Genomic DNA, 8,394 nt, shown 5'->3' on the forward strand with positions numbered 1-8,394 from the left:
TATTAAAGTATAGAACCAATGCATTGTGACAACATTACATTCATCTTGATGAAACATATATTTTTTTGATAATTTTTTCAAAAATAAAAAATAAAAGTAATTGCAAAAACAAAAAGGTGCAAATGGGATCTGTGTTCTGTTGCAAACAATTACTTGCACTAAAGCATAGATTGGCTTATATTTTAATAATTATTATTATTATTTTTTGGGTACCAATTTGCAATTATGATAGATCTTTTCATGGAGTCTTTTGACCATATGATCTGTTCACCACGTAAGTCACTATATCTTGATTTTTCATCATTACCATATATTTCTTTCTTGGCTTAGCTTTTGGCAAAGGTGATATAGACAACATTCCATCCCCCCATTATTCAAAAGAAGGCTGGAATGGGGTTGTAAAAATGGATTCCCATATCAAGTGACTTTAGGTGGTTTTAATGAATTGATTTAATGTCTGTCCCATAATTACTTGGAATGTGTTTTCCATTTCTTGAAAGTGTTTTCATGTTCATTAGCTTTTTGGATCTCTTACATTTTTTTAAACCCTAATTTTAGTCACCGAGTGTATTGGCACGTGAGGGTATATACGATTTGTTCCTTTGTCATGTCGGGACTTAAATCTCATTCTTTTGACCCTAAAAATGTGGGGGTTCAAATCATGGGGCCCTACCTTAGCATGGATGAAGGTGAACCTGTAAAATGAGTTTAGGGCCAACAGTACCTTGGAGGACATTAGTTCCACAACGCAAACATTAGTGACCCATAAACAAGAACTAGCCACCAAATGAATATAATGGTAAAATCATCCTTTACGTTTAATCTCATTTTTATCGGTAATTTGTTAGTGATATAAATAGAAAAATAATATCGTTATTTATTTTATACCGATATATATTTTATCTTATCTTTCTTTGTGTCTTTACTATAAAAATTATCCATAATTATAATCTCAGCAATGTTATAAAATTATATATATACATACTAAAAATGAAATGTGTGAATCAGATCTATTTTAATAATGACTCATATCACATTTTTGAAACTATTTTTTTGGATTCATTAGCTTTTTTGTTAAACTTTTCAGAACAAAAAACATGTAAGGGCATTAAAATGGGTCTGATTTTATTCACACATTTAATAAGGTGGGTTAATACACGGTCTTCTGTATGGTTACATAGTAGAATCCTGTCCAACACACTTTGAATGGAATACATTACATTATTTTAATCAATTAAATATGTGGAAAAAAAAAAAAAAAGTATTACAATGCCGGTTCACATAATTATCATTTTAAATTATAGGCTTGTAAAATCAAGTTCAATAATAAACCCAGAACTTTAAATCATGTAAATACATTATTATTGTTTTGATATTCAAAATTTTCATTATTTGAGCAAAGGCTTTTGATTTAACACAGTATAATTCCGGACAATGATTTTAATGGTCAGTTTGGCAAAGAATATAAAATGTTTGTCTGAATGATATGATGCTTACACGACTGGTCTGGGGCCTGGCCCATGCGACCCATTAGGGAAAACATACTGCATTCATGTTGCCAAGTGGCCCAAAAACATTATTGTTTTTTTTTTAAAATTTAATTTAATTTAATTTATTTATTGATCCCAATACAAAAAAAAATTTGTTAGAAAATGATATACAAACTGACTTTCTAAATCCATTTTCTAAACCCAATGATCTATAAGTGATATGATTAATTGATGATTAGAAAAAACATGAGAAAAAGTGTTGTCTTTAATAGTTTAATTGATTTTTTTTTTCTTTAATAACAATGCTCTTATTTATTTATTATTATTTTTGGACATGTTTACTGTGATCAATCCAACATCATTCTAAATAAAAATTCTAGGGACACAAGATTAAATTACAGAGTTAATCAAATATATTCAAATGTCACATGTGAATACATGCAAATATGCAAGTGTTTATGATTTAGGATATGTTTGGTTATTGTTAAAAAAAATGTTTATAATTATTTAAGCTAAAAAATATTAAAAAAATAATTAAGTGTTTGGTTCGTCTTATTTAGGTGACAAATGAGAAAAAAAAATAACTTTTTTAAAAGACCCACCCTATTCGAAAATAATAAAAGTCACATTTTAAATTTATAAATAAAAAAAATCATTTTTATTTAAAATTTTATCAAAACCTTTAACTTTTTAGGTCCTAGAATGATTTTCTATAAAAAAAGAAACGTTTAAAAATATATAAAAAGTAAATATATATATACATATATATATCAAAAATTGCAAACCCTACTTGAACTTTTGTAGTAACAAAATGCAATTTTCTTATAATTTGTCAAACGCATCATCTTTATCTTAAAAAAAGTAAAACAAATAAATAAATGATGACTAAAAAAATAAGTATCAAACTTGTCCTTAATTTTGTATTTGCAAAAGACAAAGATATTATTAAAATAGATTACCTTTCAATTTCTGAAGTTTTGATTATGATAAGTGTCATATCAACTAGTCATAAAAATTGTAAAATTTATTTATTAGTGTAACATTTGCAACCAAATTCAAACACACAAAAAGAATGCCTCAACTTAGCACAAGTTCGGCCTCATTACTACTTTCTTTCCTTTTCTTTTTTTCTTCTTCTTCTTCTTCTTCCTTTTTTTTTTTTTTTTTTTTTGACATTGTTGAAAAAGGAGGTAGCACCTTATCACTTGCTAGAATTCAACACAAGAAGACAACAAGATATGCATGAAGAGAAAAAAGGCAAAAGGATGTGTAAGAAAAGAAGAACAAAAAAAAACACAAAAACACAAAAAAGATTAAAGAGGACATATTACGTACAATGGTGGAGATTACCGCTTAGTGAGGGTCAAAAAGAACACCTTTTATGTAGTAAGATATTGAAAAAATTAAGAGATGTTTGTCAATTATTACTGAAAGGTTTAAAAAGGTTCTTCAAATTTGTTAGGTGTCTTGTCAAACAAAATTGCAATTATATATATAATGTCTCACTCGCCAACATTGTTGTTCTGTCACCAACAGCGACAGGTTGAATCACCGAATGTAAAATTTAATATTTACCAAGGATTTTGGTTTATAATCATAAACAAACAGAAATTTCATACATAATTTTTAGATAGAATGATGTAACATTTTTTGCCCTATTTGTTTTGTAGGAAATATTTTCTGTGTTTTTAAATTTTTTCATATAAAAATTCTATTTATAAGTCTTTTTTTTCATTATAACTGTTCCGATGGAGCTATGACAACTAACCAAGGATAGCTTGTCTTTGAGTTTGATTGAAAAAAATAACCATAATGATGTTGGTGGAAATTTTCCTTGATGGTTGTCAAATTTGCATTTTTCCAAGATTAACTTGTAATGGTAGGAAGAGTTTGACGTGATTTTGTAAGAATAAATTCTCCAAAACAGCGAAAGAGCTTTATCACTTGCCTATTGAGTTGATGTTTGTTCACATACTCATGCATTGTTCATTTCATAAAAAAAAAAGCTCAATTTCAAATTTCTTCTATGGCCACAAGAGTAACGATTTAATATGATATCAAAGTAAACAATGGATTCTGTGTTTGAATTTTATCGCCTATTCGATAATTAAATTATTTTTTTTTGCAAGTCTTTGGCTTATAAAGAAAAAGTCACACACCTGTTGAGAATATAATATAAATAATAAAGTTGTCTCTCCCTTTAATAATTTGAATTTTAGATGAATTGTGATTAACTAGGGGTGAGCATGGTTCGGATTGGTCTGGATTGGGGCAGTGCCGGCCCTGGGCATTGGCCAACAAGGCCATGGCCTAGGACCCCCTCAAAATAGACCTAAAAAATGGACCCCTTTTATTATGGTATAGTGTAATATATTAGGTATATTTTAAGTTAAAAAAAATTAAAGAAGACCCAAATTAACTTAAAATAAATTGGCCCATTAAAAAATTAAAAGGCTCATTCAAAAAAATTAATATTGTAATCCATTGAAAATAGACCCAAAAAAGGGTCCTCCTATTATAGTTTATTGTAATATATTAAGTATATTTTAAATCTAAAAAAAATTAAGGAAGACCCAAACTAACTTAAAATAAATTGACCCATTAAAAAATTGAAAGGCCCATTTAAAATAATTAGCATTGTTATTCATTGAAAATGATTTTGTAAAAAAATAGACTATACAAGTATGATTAATTTATTTGCTTCTAAAAATGCAAGAAGAGCGAGGATCAAACGGCACTTATTAATTGTTATAATGTAATACTAAGTATTTTTTGTAATTTTCACACAAATTTTGTCTTTTATCTTCATTTTTTTTTTCTTTTTTTTTTCATTCAATGAAAAAAAAATGTGAAAGGCCCAAAAAATTTATTAGTTGATTATTGGCTTTGGGCCCCGGAAATCTCAGGGCCAGGCCTGGATTGGGGTAAAACCAGGACCAATCCGTTATCTATGGTTCCTGAAAAATTGGAACCATTCCAATCCGTTTAAATCATGGAACCAATCCGAACCAATCCATTTAAACACGGATTAGATCGGTTTAAGACCACGGATTTACATAATTAAATAACAAAAAAATATATATGACGCTTTAGTTTCATAAAAATATAAACAATAGCAACATGTCTTTTCATAATAGCGACATATTGTTCTAGAATTTAAACAATCATAAGAAAATTGGTTCCACCTTAAGTATTTAGACCATTATAAATTAACGCTAAAAACTAGCAAACAAGAGTACTAAAAGAATATACTATGCAAGTTTAGATTTGATTTAAGTTTTATATGAAATAAGAGAAGATACTATGCAGCTAGGTGTATAATAAAAATATAGACTATTTGTATACGGTCCGGATTAGTTCCAATTGCAGCATTACAAATTAACGCTAAAAACTAGCAAACAAAAGTAATAAAAGAAGATACTATGCGAGTTTAGGTTTGATTTAAGTTTTATATGAAATAAGAGAAGATACTATGGAGGAGGTGTATAATAAAAATATAGACTATTTATATACGGTTTGAATCGGTTCCAATCCAGAACCGTGGGGTTTAATTCGAAACCAATCCGTGAACTACGGATTTTTAATTTTTCAATCCAGAACCGAACTATGGATTCAAAAAATCAATTCAAACCTACTAAATTAGACTAGACTGGATCAAATTATAGATTTCACAGATTCCTTGCTCGGCTTTATAATTAACAGTTCAATAGGCCTGATAAGATGATAGAGCATAGTGATTAGTGGTTATTGTCCTAGTAATACTATTTGGCAATTTTGTTCGTCAAAGGTACTCTCTTTGGAATTATCATTCAAAATATTTTAAAATGTGGTTGTAAAAAGTTATCAACAATGATTCATCCCCCCTTTTCCCCCACCCCCTTTGACCCCCTCTCTCTCTCATTGGTTACATTTTCTTTTTCTTTTTTCTTTTTTTTCCTGCTCCTCTAATCACCATCCGCCACGTGACAAAGGGGGTGAGGGGGTGACCCCCAAAAGGGGGTCCCAAGCATTATTCAAAAGTTATTTAATTAAACCATCTTGTCATTTTTTATTGTAATTATTGATAATAAAATATTTGAATAAAATGAAACTCGATTTTTTTTTTTTAATTTTTTTTATCTTTTCAAATAGATTGGACATCATACTCCATCCTATTTGGGTTGGTCATTATGGCCGAGCAAGGTAATTAAGATAAAAATTAAATAAATAAATAAATAAATAATTTAATGAAAAATTCAACATACTCAAAAACATGATTAAGAATTTTTTTCCAAGAATGAAAGTGTGATTGAAGTTTCATTGATATTATCAAAATTTGTATATAGAATGAATAAATATAGACAATGTACTGATATTTTTAAATATATCATATTGTTAAAAAATAATATAATAGTTCTAATTCACTAAATAATTTTGGAGAATTTACATATTATTTTAATTTTTAATACTTATAAAAATTTTCACTAATTTGAAAATATTTTTTTAATTACTCACTGATGTGAAATTACTCCAATGATTTTCTGCATTTCTAAAAGTAATAAAATTGGTCAATATTATCATGAACCCTAAGGACAATCCATGCATAGTAATACGTACCTTCGTACATATCATGAAAGTGCTTTAGTACAACGAAATAGTGATTAGATTGCAAATGAAATAGTACAAAGATTGGTGAGTGAAACAAAGCTCATAGAGCTGGAGGAATTTTATCGTAGTCTCTTCATACAACTGGTTGTGAATTGTTGTCTTGAACCTCTCATCATTATATTTGCATGCAATCATATATATTTTCACCTACTACTTGCTAATGTGATGGCCTTAATGATCATCATTATCATAATATTTGCCTTCATACATATTACGGTTTTTTTTTTTTTTTTTTCTTTTTTTGATGGGAGGCTCTTTCTATTGTTGAAAGTGAAATTCTTATGATCATTTCATATTTTACGTGATGTTAGTGGATTAAAATTAATTATTTGTTGAAGTCACATTATACCACAAAATATCTACATCATTCATTTATGTGGGATTCACATGAAATCTAGATAAAATCAACGGTTTAGATTTGTTTATAACATTGTCACATGTGATATGAAATGTATTTTATTTTACTTATTTTATTTTTTGACATAAATAAAAATATGACACAACACAATAACACAAATATTAACCAGGTCGAACCAATATTGAATATAAAAGGTGTCATGACATTTCCTTATGTCATTTTATCTAGCTGAATACAAAAAAAGCAAAATTAAAATTAAAATTTTAATGTTAATATATATATATATATATATTTGTCTTTTTTCTTTAGAGTCAATCTAATAAAAAAATATAGCAATAGAGTAATTTTTTGTAAATAAGGAAAATAGAATTTACCTAAAAAATTTTAAAAAAATTATAAATAATTTCATTTAGTAAAAAATAATTTAATGAAATTTAACTTATGAGGAAAAAAAATTCAACATCGCTATACATATAGTATTTTTAATTAAAGTTAAAAAAATTAACATAACATGTTAACACATGGACTGGATAAGGGGGGATTAAAATCCATCGGACTTGAATTTTGGGACGGTCAATCATTCAGATTATTTGGTTAGATTAGATAGATTGGATGTGTATCCCGTGTTTTTTTTTTCATAAGTTTAGATATCTAAAAATGACTATTTTTAGTAAATCCAATGTTTGGTTGGACGGACTGGATAATGATAAATAAACAAAAAACTATTTTATCACTTTTCAATTGTTTACCAATTAATAGCAATATTAAACATATCTTTAATATTTTAATTATTTTTAGCTAGATTAAATAAAATTTATTTTATCTTATATTTTACACAATTAAATAAATTTATTTTTAAAAAAATTAAATAAATAAAGTGTCAATAAAAATATGTGTTATTTTTTAATTAAAATTCTACATAAATTCATTTTAAAAAATAATAATAATTAAATAATGAAATTAAATAAAACATCTATTAAAATTTAAATAATGAAATTTAATAAAGTATAAACAAAATTTTAAAATAAAACATCAATAAAATATCTATAAAAAATTATTTAAAAAATTAAATAAATAAAACATCAATAAAAAGTTAAATAAAATTATTTTATTTTTAAATTGAGACATTTAAATTTTATTGAATTTTATTAAATATAATACATAATTAAATAGTAGAATGACAAAATTGTCATTTCACCACCTAATCTCACGGATAGTGTAATCTCACATGTGAGGGATAAGGAGTCTGGCCGAACTCCATATTCGGCGGACTAAAAAAAAAAAAAAAAAAAACACCAGATGAAGGGCTTCTAATAGATTACGATCCAATCTCACACCCTAATCCTTCCAATCAAACGCCTCCTATGAATTGAATACAGACTAAAAATAACATAATAATATAAAAATATAAATTAATGTAATTATTAATCCAAAATGACACGAAATGGCACTTCTACAATTAGTTTGAATCTTATTTAATTTTTTTATTTTTTTAATTTTTTGGTTTCAATCTAATGAACCAAGACTATAGAATTGTTTTGGGAAGATAGTTAAAAGTTGACTTCTAAACTTTTTTTAACTTTTTTTAAAAAAATATGTAAAAAATATAAAAAATAATGTGACAAAAAATAAATTAAAATTTAAGATATGACTTTTAACTGTATTGCAAAATAGATCTATGTTATAAAAACATGTAACTACCAAGTAATGATCCAATAACCATGCCGACACTCAGTTCATTTTTGTTTTGTTTTGTTTTGTTTTGTTTTTTTTTTTTTTTGAAACTCTTAATGGTAATCAATTATTTAATTTTAAAACCTTTTTATAACCAAAACATGCATGCATACCAATGTTGACTTACCAAAAACAACATTATAGCAGTGTGGTGATCCAAATCAC

The sequence above is a fragment of the Camellia sinensis genome, chromosome 4 (genome assembly GCF_055761805.1).
Source record: "Camellia sinensis isolate YWXY chromosome 4, ASM5576180v1, whole genome shotgun sequence".
Taxonomy (NCBI): Eukaryota; Viridiplantae; Streptophyta; class Magnoliopsida; order Ericales; family Theaceae; genus Camellia; species Camellia sinensis.